Source organism: Schistocerca nitens, chromosome 7 (assembly GCF_023898315.1).
Source record: "Schistocerca nitens isolate TAMUIC-IGC-003100 chromosome 7, iqSchNite1.1, whole genome shotgun sequence".
Taxonomy (NCBI): Eukaryota; Metazoa; Arthropoda; class Insecta; order Orthoptera; family Acrididae; genus Schistocerca; species Schistocerca nitens.
Genome location: NC_064620.1, coordinates 354,539,172 through 354,557,653, shown reverse-complemented (window position 1 = coordinate 354,557,653; position 18,482 = coordinate 354,539,172). Strand labels below are relative to the sequence as shown.

General features: G+C 39.0%; 1 protein-coding gene across 1 annotated transcript in view; it reads right to left on the bottom strand.

Annotated features, from left to right (window-relative positions):
* Window positions 1–18,482, bottom strand: part of LOC126195617 (uncharacterized) — a 444,247-nt gene that overhangs the window by 42,131 nt on the left and 383,634 nt on the right. The gene's annotated exons all lie outside the window — the stretch shown is intronic.

Sequence of the window (18,482 nt, the reverse complement as noted above, 5' to 3'; positions counted from 1 at the left end):
GATCCTACCGACAAACACCAACTTAAATAAATTGTAATATTTTAATATTATATATAATACAAGTTGACATAATGCCACTAAGAATGTTATTTAACCTGAGCTCTGTATCTGTGTGTGCTCTGTATCTGTTTTCTGTAGTGTTTTAATGATTCTAAGAAAATATGTATTTTCTTTTTCTGTATTGCTGCCCAAAGAATTTACTGTATAAATTTTTATATAATTATGTACTCAAATTTCTGTATATGCTATAAGATTATCAGATTGTATTTGTAAAAAACTGACTCATTCCACATCCTTGTGTATCCAACACAGTTGGACCTATGGAACACAAAATAAATCAAATCAAATCAAATCATTTTCTGAATAGTGCAGTGGGAACTTTCCATGCACAATATTTTACATTCTAAGAATTTCCCTGGTCTCAACCTTTCTATCTTTCAGCTACCTATCACCTTTCCTGCTCCCACTCCAGCACTAGACAGTCTTCTATTACACGACATACCCAATAGATTTTTCCCCTTTCTCTGCATCCTTCCATCCCCCCCCCCACCCCACCCCCCCTGCCTCCTCCCCCCCACCTCCTGAAATCTCCTGACTGCATCTAGCAGCCATACACTGTCCCTACCACATCCCTGTACATTCCCACATGCAGTACTGCACCTTCACCCACCTGTACTCTACTATCTCTCATACTCCCACCCAGTCTCCTCCTTACCCCCATGACCCACACCACATTGCTCCTTCCATCAGTTACAGTGAAGTCTGCAGTCCAGCCTCAGTGCTGAGAGACAGTGGTCATATGTGTGTGAATTGTGTTGGTGTGAATTTGTGTGTTTTCTACTTCAGAAGAAGACCTTTTGGCCAAAAGCTAAAATGCAAAACAGTTTTTTCATTGTACCTGTCTGTGACTCAAAGTCACCTTTATACGGCTAGTAGCAATCTAACTTTTTCATAATGCTGAATATTCCAGAATATCATTTAGGTAAAATTCCACTTAAATTCATTGTTCAGTTGATTCTGTTGATATTACTGATTGCAATAATGCAATTAATTTTAGGAGAAGCCCACTTCATTAAAAGTTATAGCTAACTGAAAATTGAAGTACAGTATGTAATGGGAAAACATTTTGAGCTAATCTATAAGACAGTAGTGTTAGCACTGTTTTGAAAGCAGACCATACACTCTTTCTGAGAACATGCTTTAAATTACCTGAATCTAATTAACTTACAAAATAAATGAGACTGAAAGTTTGGACCATCATAATTTTTACTGAAGATGTTGCCTCCATATTTTCTAGATTCTGAACTTTGACACTGTCTTCAGGAACACATTTTTTTTTTAAATCATATAGTAGCCCCACTAAGTAATTAGGCCTCTAATTAAGATCCTGCATAATTTAACATAATATAAAATCATTTTCAAGATGGATGACATATTTGTTGCTAGGGTATTCCCAGGGAAGAATCATAACAAGATTGCATACACTTTTATAACTTCCTGAGCTTTAACAGTATTATCAAATGGAAAGTTACCATTCACCATATAGAGGAGATGCTGAGTCGCAGAGAGGCACAACAAAAACTGTTACAAACAAGCTTTCGGAGAGCAAGGCTTTTTTACTTCTCTTCTTTTCTGCAAGCCCCCCCCCCCTCCCCCCTCTCCCTTGCCCACCATCTAACCTCCTGACTGCACATAACTGCCCTACCCTCTCTCCACCTTGTCCCTGCACACTACCTAGCAGCACTTCATTGTCCTCATACCCCTACTCTATTATCCCTCCCCTTCCCTGCTCCAGCCTCCTCCTTACTCCATCCAGTTGCCACTCCCATCATGCACTGGTACTGCTGCTCGCAGTGTGACTTTGGCTCACAGTGTGACTTTGGTTGCCAGAGACTGCAGTTGTGTGTGTGAGTTGTGTGTGTGTGTATGTGTGTGTGTGTGTGTGAGAGAGAGAGAGAGAGAGAGAGAGAGAGAGAGAGAGAGAGAGAGAGAGAGAGATTTATTTTTGACAAAGGCCTTGCTGGCTGCAAGCTTATTTGTGACAGTCTTTTTGTTGTGCCTATCCATGACTCAGCACGTTCGCTAGATGGTGAGTGGCAATTTTACTTTTCATAATATTGTTACATTCCATCCTGCATCTTCCATTGGTTGATTACTAACCTTTAACATTTTTCATAAACCAAACAACGTCAAAATTCATTTTTGATTCAAAATGGCAACATCTAATGTAGCCAATTTTAAAAAATCATGGAATTTTTGAAATTAACTAATATATGTATGCCAGTATTTAAATAGCATACCCCACCCCAAAATTGCCAGTCTGCTGTCAGAATTAAATCGAGCAGTATCTACGTATCTACGAGTATGTGGCCAGCAAGCAGTGATGAAACTTCGCTATGACAGTTCGTGAGAGTCTGCATCAATGTTATGTGGTTACTTGATGGTCGCAGACCTTTGCAAAAGATGTTAATATAACAGTTGCTCCCCATCCCTCCCCACCACCAAGCTGTTACATTAACATCTTGCGCAAAGGTCTGTGACGATCAAGTAACCATGTAACATTGATACATCTTCAAATACCAGGCACAATAGTGTCAGTGTTCCACAAATGCTATTTACTTGACACTATAATTAATTTTGGTTATTGTACTCCAAGTTATATCATGTGCACAGTGATTTCATATTTCTGTCACTACAATTTATCCCACTAAGAAATTCAACAAATATTTTGTCATTAATTAATGATTGGATTATTTTAGTGAAGGAAGAGATGTACATCTTTTTACCTGTGTAACTGTGAGGTGTAATTCTGGAACTGGTCAATGACAATGTTATTGTGCTAGGAAGCCACTAAAGATCCAATTATTGTATGGTCAACATCATTTGACACTATCCGTACCAGATAGGGTTGATAGAGGAGATAGAGAAGATCCAATGGAGAGCCGCGCTTCGTTACAGGATCGTTTAGTAATCGCAAAAGCATTACGGAGATGATAGATAAACTCTGGTGGAAGACTGTGCAGGAGAGACGCTCAGTAGCTCAGTATGGGCTTTTGTTGATGTTTTGAGAACATACCTTCACTGAGGAGTCAAGCAGTATATTGCTCCCTCCTACGTATATCTCATGAAGCGGCCATGAGGATAAAATCAGATAGATTAGAGCCCACACAGAGGCATACCGACAATCTTTCTTTCCACGAACAATATGAGACTGGAATAGAAGGGAGAACCGATAGAGGTACTCAAGGTACCCTCCGCCACACACCGTCAGGTGGCTTGTGGAGTATGGATGTAGATGTAGATGGATGTAGATGTAGATGGATGTAGATGTAGATGTAGATGTATCTTTCTAGAGTCAGTTTTCAGCATATTATTTCAGAAAATCATGATATGAGAGTTTGTGATACGTGGAAGTGAGAGCACAACAAGGAAGAGGCATGACACAGAGCAAAACATGTCCCTACTGTTACATGCAGTACAAAAACCCACTTAATTTTATTTTTGTCCAAAATCTTGGAAGGGGTTGGTCCCACATACAGCAAAAATGCTAGGTTTTGCTGCCATCTTCCTTCTTTTCCTTTTTCTTGAATGTTTCATGTAGGTGTTATAACATAGAGGGCAGGCTCCCATTTTGGCAGCCAGCTCAGATTTAGTGCACTACTGTGGAGAGTATCAAAAAGTCTTGCACTGGATAGTGGCACCTTGCTGTGTTTGGGTACAGATCCATGTGTGCATTCATGTATTACACAATAACCAACAAAGATAAGCAACCACTTTCTGCTACTTTCATTGTGAACTTTATGCTTTGGTATATGCTGTTGACGTGCTGCAGGAACTCCAGCAGGTTTTCTTACCTATGGAGACACACCATGAAAGTGTTGTTCACATAGCTGTAGAATGGCTTTGGCTTGATCTGAGCAGCTTCAGGCATAGTTTCCCCAAAGTGTTCCATGTATAAGCTGGCAATCCCTGTTCACAGAACTGACCACCAAATTTAAAATTAGTGATGGTGAGCATGTATAAAAACTGTTCTATTGTGTCCTTCCCATTGTGCTTCTCCAGCAACTGTAGGGAGTCTTTTAGTGGTAACCAAATGAGATAATGTTAAAGCATGTTACCTCAGAGATATGACACAAACTCAGTTGAGTTTTTGATTTGCTGGACACAGTATTCCACCAGTGACTTCAGCAGCTTCAGTAGAAGTTTACTCAAAGTATAGGTCAGAGAATTTATGGTATCCATGGTCAGTTATAGTCATACTTCCTCGCTGCATAATTTTTGGAGACCACAGAGACAAGGTGGTGCCAGTGCTCAAAGGTACAATGTTCTAATAGTCTTCTTGTATAAACCCAAATTGTAAAGGTGTGAGAGGGTCTTCCACATTGTTCCTAGTGTAGGTTTCCTTCCTAACTTTTTGTACACCAGACCTTGTACTAATGTCCCAGTTTTCCACCAGTTTTCTTGTATCTTTGTGAACTTTAAAATTTTTGCAATGAACTGAATAATCAAAGAAGTTTTAGACTTGCTGCCAGTTGTCATTAACTACAATACACAATATTTCAAATGGTCACCTGCCAGTCATCTTCAGATGAGCTGCTGATGACTTGATGGGCTGCCTGAAGGTGACTGGCATGCACCCAGTTGAGGAACAGTGTACTGTAGTTGATGATGACTGGCAGCTTGCCTGAGATTTTCTGAGCATTATTTTGGTCTGCTTCAATTTTGACCCAAAATGGACAAATTATAGCATCCAACTGGGTTCAGACATGTTTCTAGAATATGTCAAGCATCAGTAGGACATCTGTTGAAATATCTTTCTGAAACAAAGATTTTATTTGGCTCATTTTCTGAGAATAATTCATCAGAACAATTCACTGACAAAGTCTATATTCATATATGTCAGTAATGTGTTAGAGACTCTAGAAATGCTCACATTCTTTCTGCAATAAATCTTAACCCACCTCTCTCTACATGAAAAACAGCATGGGACACGAAAGTGAACTAAAGTACCATTTGCAATATTCTACATGGTAGACTCCAGAGATGTCATACAATAGACTGATGAAGCCACTTTCAAGAACAATGGTGCAATTATCCACAATGCTCACTATTGGTCAGAAGAAAATTTTCTCTCGCTGTGCCAGCAAGACAATCAGAATACCTGCAGCATGAGCACCTTGTGTGGATTTATTGATGACAATGTTATTGGGCATTATTTTTTTGAAGTGAACAGTACTCTGAATTTCTCAATCTGCTCTGACAAGGTTGTTAGAAGGTGTTTCCCTAGCAATACAGTTGTTAATGTAGTTGCAGCAAGATAAGTGTCTACCAAATTTCCGTTGGTGGCCAGGTATACTTTAAATCAATTTTTTTTATTGTAAGAGGATTCACAGAGGAAGGCCACCACAGTCCTCGGATTTAACTCACACTGGGTATTTCTTTTGTGTCTGCATCAAAGACATTGTGCATTAACAGTAACCTAGAATGTGATGTGAAATATAAAATAAAGATTAGTGATCTGTACTTTGGGCATGATTGTGTTTAGAGCAATGCAGAAAGTATTTAGGAAACCTAAAACAACAACTGAAAAAAGAATAATATAATATACTCCAATAAAAAATGGAAACTACATGTTGGAATATCAACAACATAAGGAAATGGACAGATTGCTAATCACTGTAAAGATGACATGTCTAGTTGCAGACAGGCACAATAAGAGGTCTATTACACATTTAGTTTTTGGCCAAAGTGTTCTTCAGAATAGGAACCACACACACATTCAACCACACAAGGAAGCACACCTCACACAGGTATGACCCCACCTCTGACACCTCCCAATGGAATGCAACTGTTACATGAATGAAAGCAGCAATATGGAGGGGGCAGGCAAGGGGAAAGTGTAGCTGGGTACGGGTGGGTAAGAGAAGAGATCATGCAGGGACTAGATGGAGGAATGACAAGATTGCCAACAGGCGCAGTATTGTGAGGCTGTGGGGCAGGGAGTTGGGAAGGGAGGGAGTAGAAATGGGGAGCAGTAAAGGAGAGGAGTGGAGAAGGGGAAGGATGGGTGGGTGTGTTGGCAGAGGGCGACACACAATGAGGGTGAGGGGACATAAACAGGGAAGAGGTAATGGACAGAGGGGGTGGAAACCATTGGGTGGAGGATGCGGGGACAGTAGGTTACCATAGGTTGAGGCTGGGATAATTTTGGGAGCAGAGAATGTGTTATAAGGATAATTTCTGACTGCACAGTTTAGAAAAGCTGGTAGTAGAGGAGAGGAGCCAGATGGCTTGGGTTGTGAAGCAGCCACTGAAATCAAGCATGTTATGTTCAGCTGCATGTGTTGTGCCACAGGGTGGTTTACTTTGCTCTTGGCCACAGTTTGGCAGTAACAATTCATCTTGCTGTATATCTAGCTGGCAGTTGTACCAATGTAAAAAGCTGTGCAGTGATTGCTGCAGAGCTGGTATATGATGTGGTTGCTGTCACAGGTGACCCGATCTGTGATGGGGTAGGATAAGCATATGACAGTATTGGAATAGGAAGTGCCAAGTGTGGGGACTGGGCAGGTCTTGCACCTGGGTCTTCTACAGGTAAATGATACCTGTGGCCAAGGGTTGGGTTCAGAGTGGCATAGGGATAGACTAGGAAGTTGTGGAGGCTGGGCAGGCAACAGAACACAATTTCAGAAGGAGTGGTAGACGATCTTTCATAGGATGTTCCTCATTTCAATGCATGATGATAGGTAATCAAAGTCCTGACAAAGGATATGGCTCAGTTGTTCCTTTCTCTGGTGATGTTGGGTAATGAAGGGGGCACTCCTTTGTAGCTTGTTCTCAGGATGGTGAGAGGATTTGGGATGTGTGCAGAAATGGCACAGGAGATCCGTTTGCAAACTAGGTTTGGGGGGGTAGTTCCTGTCTGTGAAGGCCTCAGTGAGACATTCAACCCACTGGGAAAGGGAATTCGTGTCATTGCAGATACGCTGTCCCAGCCAGGTTGTATGGGTATGTAAGGGATGACAGCTGTTGAAATGCAGGTACTGTTGGTGGTTGATTGGTTTAATGTGGACAGAGGTGGGGATGGAGCCTTCAGAGAGGAGGAAGTCAACCTACAAGAAGGTGCAAGATGGGTTGAGGAGAACCAGGCAAAGTAGATAGGAGAGGGGGTGTTGAGGTTATGAAGGAATGAGGACAGGGTGTCTTGACCCTGAGTCCAGATCATAAAAATATCATTAAAGAACCTGAGCCAGTCTATTGGTTTGGCATTTTGGGAGACTAGGAATGTCTTCTCTAATTGGCCCATAAACAGATTGGCATATGAGGTGCACACAAGTGCAACTCACATGCACATGACCACTGCAGTCCTGTGTGATTAAGTTGCTTTTGTGTAAGGGTTTGTGCATGTGTTGTCTAATTCTGATGAAGGCCCTTTTGACCAAAAGCTTACTTGTTTGACAGTTTTTTGTTGTGCCTATCTGCAATGCAGTATCTCCGCTGTATGGTGAGGAGCAATCTATCCTTTTCATGATATTTTTGTTATCCCATCCTGCATTTTCCATTGTTTAAAAGTTGAATGTAATGTATATATATTTTCCCCAGAATGAGATTTCCATTCTGCAGTGGAGTGTGCACTGTTATGAAACTTCCTAGCAGATTAAAACTGTGTGCCAGATCGAGACTCGAACTCGGGACCTTTGCCTTTCGCACGAAAGGCAAAGGTCTCGAGTTCGAGTCTCGGTCTGGCACACAGTTTTAATCTGCCAGGAAGTTATATATTGTGTTAATATATGCTATTTTTAGTTTGTCAGGGCGTTGCCCATATTTCTGTTGTAGATATGCTCTGTGCTGGTATATATGGCATGCTTGCATATACAGTCAACTTGTACTCAACTATAGTAGAGGGTTCACTTCCTGCTACCACAGATAGACTTGTTTTGGTTTGACTGTGCTGTAACTCTGTTGCAGGCTGCTTATTTAAAGACAAGTACTTGAGAGCATATTAAATGAAGTGTATGTTTTTGATTGTTATTGTTTCATTCAAGCAAACATCTGCAGGTCAGAGAAGAAGTTTGAGTACTAATTGTGGGAAGCTGTCCAACAAAATTAAGTTTAATAGGTGCAACACTAAAGAAAATATATGGTCACATCTGCATCCGAGCAAGTAGCATCACTATGGTCTGGCGCAACCAACCCACAATTGTAAAAAATATTCTTGGAAAATCAGACAAGTAAAATCTTTGTTTTGGAGCAACATTTTGACCAGTTTTCTACTTTGCATCTTCTTGTGAAGTACATGAATAGAGTCTGCACAGGATATGGTGGCCAACGCACATGGACAAATTTTCAACCAAAATGCTGGGTGAGTTCATTTGTTTGTTCGGAAGGGAAAGCCTACATTGTTTGCCCACTTTGGCTGTTCAGTGATGTGCTACAATGACAGAGTCAAGGTTTTTATATATATATATATAAAAAGCGCTGGCAGGTCGATAGACACACAAACAAACACAAATATACACACAAAATTCAAGCTTTCGCAACAAACTGTTGCCTCATCAGGAAAGAGGGAAGGAGAGGGAAAGACGAAAGGATGTGGGTTTTAAGGGAGAGGGTAAGGAGTCATTCCAATCCCGGGAGCGGAAAGACTTACCTTAGGGGGAAAAAAGGACAGGTATACACTCGCACACACACACATATCCATCCACACATACAGACACAAGCAGACATATGTCTGCTTGTGTCTGTATGTGTGGATGGATATGTGTGTGTGTGCGAGTGTATACCTGTCCTTTTTTCCCCCTAAGGTAAGTCTTTCCGCTCCCGGGATTGGAATGACTCCTTACCCTCTCCCTTAAAACCCACATCCTTTCGTCTTTCCCTCTCCTTCCCTCTTTCCTGATGAGGCAACAGTTTGTTGCGAAAGCTTGAATTTTGTGTGTATATTTGTGTTTGTTTGTGTGTCTATCGACCTGCCAGCGCTTTTGTTTGGTAAGTCTCATCATCTTTCTTTTTAGATATATTTTTTCCACGTGGAATGTTTCCCTCTGTTATATATATATAGCTTTAGATGTCAACTTCATGATGACATTCCCATCATTTTGTTAATGGTCATATTTATTGTGATATTTGCATTTAAGTGAAATTCAAAAAGTATACAATGAAAAATAGGGGTCACGACAAATATGCATTTGGTGAATTTTACATAATATGTTGCTGTGTATAAAATTTAGTTAACATATGGAAGTTTTTTTTAGACTTTGTGATCCCACAAGCCAAAAATAAAGCCAGAATGATACATCCACAATGTTAATATTTTATAAATGTTTTGAGATATCAAAATGAGATTTTGACAAATAATAGCATGCAAAGAGGAGAATATTTTTCCACATGGTTATTATGCAAAACATTATTATCTACTGTGTTATTCTACTAGCTACAGACTTTTTTGATGAAAAGTTGTAATTTTTAAGGACCATCGACAGCCGTTGAAATGAGACCTGCTGTGGGTTTTGTAACAACGCAAATGAAGACATTACATGTTTATTTTTGTACTGAGGATGTGCTTTTTCACAAGCTATTGGCAAAACAGACAGATTTTAACATGGCAACAAGAGAAATGTAGGTTTTACTCAAAATTTGCCGCTCATGATAGTTCTCTGAAAGTTACAAATGGTTAACAAACCAGGTGAAAATAAATCACTGCTTTCATTACATTTTCATTGGAATTCTTTTTAGATACTAACCAAAGCAGAGGTGGCAGCAGACCTTTTTGAATGGTTATGACATAAGTATAGGAGCTGTGTGTCATGAGTGAATGCACTCAGGAGGAGGCTGCTAAACTGCTCTATGCGATACCAATGCATGTCCATCACTTGTGTACAGACAGAACATACACTCACCAAAAAAGACAACAAAACCCCATTCCACACTGTACTCAACTCTTTCACAGTACCAGAAAACTAATCCCCTGTTGGAAGAAATGCTGTGATCCTTCTATGTGCCAAAACATAATGAAAAACTAACACCTTTAGTGAGAAATATTTTAACTGAGTTAGAGAGAATCAGCACTGGATCCAGTTGGTGAGAGGTTCTCTTCATTAAATGGGGATTAGAAAATCTCAAGACTGGGACTACAATAGGCTAAGTGAACCATGAAATGGATCAGTGTGGTATGTAACAAATGAACACACAGGAGCAGTCAAATTAATTTCATGAAGATGGAACCATTAGTATAGAATTGATCAATAATTTTAATTTTAATCATCCTTTTCTTCCATTTCTTTAAAATTGTTTAATCTACTAAAACTTCATATTTTAATGTTATAACTATTTTATGGTACCAGAATGAGATTTTCACTCTGCAGCGGAGTGTGCGCTGATATGAAACTTCCTGGCAAATTAAAACTGTGTGCCCGACTGAGACTCGAATTCGGGACCTTTGCCTTTTATGGTAACTATATCAATTGTAAGAAAATGAAGAGAAGGAAAATTTGTAGGGAAATACGGAGTGGAGGTGGTGGGGATGGGGGATGGTGGTGGGGGTTGGGGGAGGGGGGGGGGAGGAAAAAAATGAAAGACGAACCTGCCTGATAGAATTTTGCACACAACATAAATAAATCATTGCTATAAGTTTGTTTAAGATTAATTTGCACACAACATAAATAAATCATTGCTATAAGTTTGTTTAAGATTAATGTAAGTAGGTTGTATATGTGGAAGAGATCTGAAACAAATAGAAGTTTTCAGATTGATTAGCTAATGGTAAGGCAGAGATTGAAAAATAAGATTTTAAATTATAAGACATTTTCAGGGGTATATGTTGAATCTGACCATTTATTCATTACAAACTGTAGATTAAAGCTTAAGAAATTGTAAAAAGTTTGGAAATTGAGGAGATGAGACCTGAATAAATTGATAGAACCAGAGGTTATTGAGAGTTTCAGAGAGAGCAATAGGTAAATTTTCACTGAAACAAGAGCAGAGTGTACAGTAGTGGACGAATAGTAGCTTTCAGAGATGAAACAGTAAGGCAGCAGATGAACATATAAGTAAAAAGACAAGGCCAAGTACAAATCCACAGATATCGCAGATGATATTGCATTTAATTGACAAACGGGGAAATTATAAAAATGAAGCAGGGAAAAGGGAATATATGCGTCTAAAAAATGAGACTGACAGAAAATGCAATAGGTCTAAGCAGCAAGCTAGAGGACAAATTCAATGCATGGAAGCATGTACAGCTAGGGGAAAAATAGGTATCACACATAGGAAGGTTAAAGAGACCTTTGGGGAAAAGACGAGCAACTGTACGAATATCGAGATCTCAGATGGCAAGCCAGTAATAAGCAAAAAAGAGAAAACTGAAAAGTGGAAGGGATATATAGAGTCAATCTACAAGGGAAATGGACTTTAACACAACATTATAAATAAAGAAGAGGATGATGACTGAAAGACCTTAGTCAAAACAAGGCCCCTCAAAAAGACAGAATTCCTTCAGAACTATTCCACTTGGTGCGCAAGATGTATGAGACAGACAAAATACCCTCAGACAGTAATAATTCCACAGAAAGCAGTTACTGACAGGTGTTAATGCTACTGAACTATTAGTTTAATAAGTCATGGTTGCATAATACTGAAATGAGTTATTTACAGAAGCCGACCTCAGTGAAGATAATTTTGGGCTTCAGAGAAATGTAAGACCATGCAAGACAGTACTGACCTTACATCTTATCTTACAAGACAGGTTAAAGAAAGGCAAACCTACATTTACAGGATTTGTATACTTGCATAAAGCTTTTGACAATGTTGAGTGGAATACACTCTTTGAAATTCTGAAGGAAACAGGGATAAAATTCAGGAAGTGAAAGGTTATATACAGCTTGTACAGAAACCAGACTGCTGTTATAACAGTCAGAGATGTAAAAGGCAAGCAGCAGTTGGGAAAAATGACACAAGTTGTAGCCTATCCCCAGTGTTATTCAATCTGTACAATGAGTAACCATAAAGGAAAAATGGAGAAATCTGGAGAAGGAAATAAAATTTAGAGAGAAGACATTAAAACTTGGGGGTCTGCTGATGACATTGTAATTCTGTCAGAGACAGCAAAGAAATTGGAAAAGCATTTCAACAAAATAGATAGCATATTGAAAAGAGATTATAAGATGAGCATCAATAAAAGTAAAATAAGAGCAATGGAATTTAGTCAAATTAAATTAGGTGATGCTGTGGGAATTAGATTAGCAAATGTAGTTGTAGATGAGATTTATTATTTGGGCAGTGAAATAACTGATGATGCCCAAATTAGAGAGAATATAAAATGCAGTCTAGCTGTAGCAAGGAAAGAATTTCTGAAAAAAGGATTTGTTAACATCTAATGTCAATTTCAGTGTCAGAAAGTCTTCTCTGAAGGTATTTGTTTGGAGTGTAGCCTGGTATGGAACAGATACAACAACAATTAGAGATTAGATTAGTACTTGTTCCTTAGATCATGAATATGACACTTCGTAATGATGTGGAATGTGTCAGGTTAATAAAAGATGTCTATACAAGATATTACACATTACACAAAATATTACATGGCACTTTATTTATTTGTTTATTTATTTTTTGGTGGGGGTTGGGGAAATTACCCACTTACTATATCCAAAAATTCATCTAATGAGTAGAAGGAGTTTGCCATTCAAAATTCTTTTAATTTCCTTTTAAATGCTATATGGCTATCTGTTAGACTTTTGATGCTATTAGGTAAGTGACCAAAGACTTTTGTGGCAGCATAATTTACCCCCTTCTGAGCCAAAGTTATATTTAACCTTGAGTAGTGAAGATCATCCTTTCTCCTAGTGTTGTAGCCATGTACACTGCTATTACTTTTGAATTCGTTTGGATTGTTAATAACAAATTTCATAAGTGAATATATATATATTTTGTGAGGCTACAGTGAAGATCTCTAGCTCTTTAAATAAGTGACTGCAGGATGATCTTGGATGAGCTCCAGCAAGTATTCTGATTACACGCAAAAGCAGTTCAGACAAAAAGATTATGAAGCTTTTGAAATGTGGCGCTGTAGAAGAATGCCATAGATTATATGGGTAGAGAGCATAACTACCGAGTAGATAATGGTTTGAATTGGGGAGAAAAGAAATTTATAGCACAACTTTACTAAATAAAGTGACTGGTTGGTAGGATATGTTTTGAGCCATCAAGGAATATTCAGTTTGGTACTGAGAGAAGAGTGGGGACTAAAAGTTGTAGAGGGAGCTCAAGGGATGAAAACAGTAACCAGGTTCAAGTAGATGTTTATTGCTGTAGTTACTCAGAGATGAATAAGCTGGCACAGGATAGACTAGCTTGAAAAGCTGCGTCAAACCTGACTATTGACTAAAGATCACAACAACAATATCAATTGTTATCTGACAAATGAAGAGAGGGAGAGGAGGAATCAACATCTATGGCATATGAATTTTTTTAAAAGAAAGAACATGAATAAGACATTAATAACATAAGGACATTTTTCTTCAATAGTGAGTTTTTGCAAAATATGAAATAACTGGAAAATCTGTTCACAGTCTTCGCTCTTTCATGGCTCATCGAGTTCATCACATTTTATGTTCAGTTATGTAAGTTCAATGATTTTTTTAGATGTAGTTGTTTCTACACAATAGCACACCACATAATAGTAATCTCTTTCTTAGCATGTGTCACACATGCAGGAGATCTGCTGTGTTGGTGTATCCCATCCATTTCACTCTGTTTTTGTTATTTTTGGGTTTAAAAGAAATGTCTTGCCTGTTGAACTTGCTGGAAAAATTTGGTGACTGGGTTTGCAACAGAGTTGTCCTTCATTCTCATTACTTGACCACATGAGTGAAAATGAGCTTTCCTCACTTTATCCACAACTGGAATGATGTTAAATCTTCGCCCAACAAGCTCCTTCACCATTTGGTTATTTTGAGTCATTCTGAAAGTCCATCAAATAATATTTGCCTCCACTGTGTGAATAGTTGCCTCATTCTTTTCCACATTTGAATCGCACTCTGCATCTTAAATGGCCGCTGGTCAGACTGTGGTCTTTTAAATTTTTACCTACAGATGTCGGGAAATCTTTTTTATCACAGAAGACTCTTGTAACTTGTATCCACTTGAGTCAGACTGAGTTTATCCTCAATCTGATATCAGAAGTGACATTATAGTTTGAAGTGACAATGGATCCACGTATTTAAAATTCATGGGCTGCTGCAAGTTTTGGTAATTGATTCTGATAGTACCACTGATTTGGGTGCCACATTCCAGGTATTCAGTCTTTGGGTTATTAAGGCACAGCTGATTCTCAGCCAGCCTGTTCGTTCAAGTTTATACCTCATGCTGGAGTTCAAGGCATGTTTGTTGGGCTAGGATCACATCATCCACATAATGAAGTGTACAAGAATGTGGTGTTTGTAAGTCAACCACTGTTCTATCCCTTCAGAGGGTGCATGATGGTGGTGATAGGGCAGAGACTTGGTTGAACACCAAAAGTGATAACAAAAGGTGCAGTAATTCCAGCTGGGCTCAGGACCACACAAGTGGTATTACAATACCGAAGCTGTACCTTGCTCACATAGACCTCCAGGACTTCATGACAATGAGGAGTTTACCAGATGAGGTCATGTGAGAATCAATTAATGCGTTTTCTAGGTCCAGAAATGCAATATGTACGCACTTCTGTTTCTCCCTATGCTTTGCTATCAATAGACATGTGGTATGGATTGCATAGATAATGTTGTGGTCCTTAATGGATCCAGACTCTGTGGATGTTACTGTGACTATTCCTCTGAGTCTACTGTCCAGCATGCATTCAAATATTATCAGTGTGTGGTAGAGAACTCAAACAGGATAGTAAGTTGAGCAGTCACTCACATCTTCTGTACCCTACGAGACTGAAACTGTTGTGATAATTGTCCATGTGCAAGAAAGTTTGTTCTCAGTAGTTATCTGGTTGAAAAGTGTGGCAAGGAATTCTGAAACAGACATCGCAGACATTAACCAGATTTCCACAGCTACATCATCTGAGTGAGCTGCTTAATCGTTTTTCATCTTCCTGATGGCAATCACAACTTCCTCAGCTGTAATTAGGTACAGGATCCAGAGATAGAACCAGAATTTGTGATTGGTGGAGGTGCAAATTCTTTGTTGCTGACATCAGCAAAATAGTCTGATCATCACTGGAGATGGCTTGTTTGATCTCATCACTGTTTATTGTTGGCTCCACTCATATGCATGACAAGCCCAGTTCCCTGGGTTGAGCAGTTCTGTGACATCCCAAGGCAATAAATGTCGTTTTTTCCTGACAGCAGATCAAAATGATTGTACAGATCCTGACAGTGTCAGACTTTTTCAGCATCCACTGCTCTTTCTGCTGCTAATTTTTGGAGTCAATATCACTGAAAGTATCAAGAAATGTACCATCAGGTTTTAAAGATTATATTTTTTTCCTTGATCACCTTCTGGTTTTCAACATTCTGCTACCAGGTTTGTTTAGCAATATATTTTTGGATTGTTTTTGTCGAGGTTACTGATCTGGTCTGATGAATCTTTTTGCAGTAACTTTTCATACGTCTTCCATTGATTCATCTGGGTTAATTGAGAAGGCTGTCATAAATGTGTTCTGTTGAGAATCCCTTCTCCATCATATGATTTCTTCCCGACCAATCTTAAGTTTTTTGGGTTGTCTGGAACTAAGCGGTTTTGGGGCAACACTGTCGTATAAAATTGCTATGGTACTTGTCACCATCTTCAGATATCCCTGTGAAATCATCTAGTAAGTGATCTGAGTAGCATGACCTTTACTGGTCTAGGGATATGTGTTAGTCTTATCTTGAAGTATGTCTTGGGGATGACTACGTCAGCCGGCCGGAGTGGCCGTGCGGTTCTGGGCGCTACAGTCTGGAGCCGAGCGACCACTCCGGTCTCAAGTTTGCATTGTGCCTCGGGCATGGATGTGTGTGATCTCCTTAGGTTAGTTAGGTTTACTTAGTTCTAAGTTCTAGGTGACTGATGACCTCAGAAGTTGGGTTGCATAGTGCTCAGAGCCATTTGAACCATTTTGATAACTATGTCATATGCCTCAGCACTGTCCACTATGTGACATACATCATAATTTTGCAGGCCAAGGCCATATCCTACATCACATCACTCATACCTTCTCACTAAGAAAACGATAACAGTAAACTATGATTATCTAAATAGTAGATAGATACACTAATGCCATTCCCAGTCCAAAACTCAGATGATCATGCTGGAATGGAAGACACAGCATATCCTAATCCATTCTATTTAAGCAAAATTATTTTCTGTGCCTGTTTAGGTGTCTTCAGTTGATAGCACTCTGTAAGGTCACTCCACAGGATTACAGTTGAAGAATACTAATAAACTGATAGGCAGAGGAAAGGTGCATTCTGAATGTTGGGCATGGTAGATAAGTGGTCTTTTGTGGTGTATCTACTACAAGTTAAGATTAATTGCAAACAATAATGTGTTTTCTCTTCAAAGTCATCCTGAACATATTTAAATGTTACATGGATGAACAGTTACCATGAGGGTAGCACGTTTCAGAAAGGGACATGATACTAGAGCACAAGAAGTAAAAATAAGATGAATTATGAACAGAAGCTAGAAAACAGCTCTTAATGTCGGAGAATGCACTACCTGACAATGTAAACCAGTAAAAATGGCATGAAGTACAGGGATTTGTGTGAACTGAGGACATTTGATACTGGTAATTAGAAACCAATATGAAAATCAAAAGCCTACATTAAGACTACAGCATGAACATAACAAAAACACTTAATGTATGGTTCAAATGGCTCTGAGCACTATGGGACTTAACATCTGAGGTCATCAGTCCCCTAGATTTAGAACTACTTAAACCTAACTAACCTAAGGACATCACACACATCCACGCCCGAGCCAGGATTCGAACCTGCGACCATAGCAGCAGCGCGGTTCCAGACTGAAGTGCCTAGAATCGCTCGGCCGCAGCGGCCAGCTACACTTAATGTAGTGATGGTTGAGTGTAATAACAGAATGGTAGAAATGCATTAGTTACAGATGGTAACAAAAAAAATCCAGTTCAAATAAATTTAAAGAGTGCACAGAATATGCTATTTCAGAAGGCTTATACAGGCAATAAACAAATAGCAATAAAAAAGATCACTGCTTTGAAATGGGGATATGAAAAATTAAAATGATCTGTGTTTGTCCAGTTGGGTAGATACTTCTACTTTAACACGCAATATTTTGACAGTGGATTTAACTGCCTTATTCAAATGCTATGAATAGTGGTTTATACAATCTCTGCTTGAATTTTCACTTGTACAAACCTGTTTAAGTTTCATAATTGTCAAACCAAGTTACCAGAGGCTTCCTTCTTGTTTATGATACATGGGCATACATACACATGATTATGTTTGATCTTTGTGGCAGCATGCTGACAGACATCAGCTTACTAGTGTCACCCTCAGCAGCCTACAGATGATTCAGAGGTGGTACTGGTTTGAAGTAGTTATCCTCACAGCACTCAGCCAGTAGCTGAAAATGTGATGAACATTCAGAGCATCGGACATCCTTTTCGAGTGAGTCCTGGAGTGGCTGAATAACCATATGAAAAGAGTTGCCGAACAGCTCATGGATATCCTTGTCTTCTGGAAAGGTTGATGACTGCAGATGATTATTTTGGTGTAGTGGTGATACCATACGTGTTATTAACTTGCTGGCAAACAATGTTTTCTGTCACTCAGTCATGACAATCTTCATCTGTACTACTATATTCGCTGAAAAATGCACTGTCAAATGACAGGTTGCTATCAGAAATGTAGTATGGTGGAAGTGAAAATCATTCTCAACTGCTGATCATGAATTATTCCTGATGCAATGTGGCAGCTGACTACTGTCATTCCATATGTGCTGAGAAATACTATAAACATCATCTCAGAGGAGTTGTCCATAATCTCATTTTACATGTGGTTCTTGAAGATGTGGATAAGGTACTCAGCCTCATGTGTAATGTCTTGACATGTAATGCATGACCACATGAAAGTAACAGAATGCACAGAATATTCTGGAAGTACCTGTTATTTGTCACATTTGTAGAAGGAAGACGTTTGATGGCCAGTATCTTGTTTTAAATGGAAGCATGTTGACAGTTTAGGAATGACTAAAACAATTATTGACCATCTAAAACCACACAGTTTGGAATTGGGCCTAATTTATCCAATGTACACATGGTGACAAATGTCAGGTAATGAACTGAAAGAGTCTCTACTGATGCATAGAACATGCCTTGTTACATTCTGGCAATTACAAAAAGGACTCCTTTCCTACAAAGGTTGTTTAGCAGTTGCAAAATAACATTTAATGGGATTGATTTAAAATAATAATGATTCTTTCAGAGGAAGCACTGCAATTCTTTCAAGTTGCATGAGGTGGTAAGTGTGGTAATACATAAT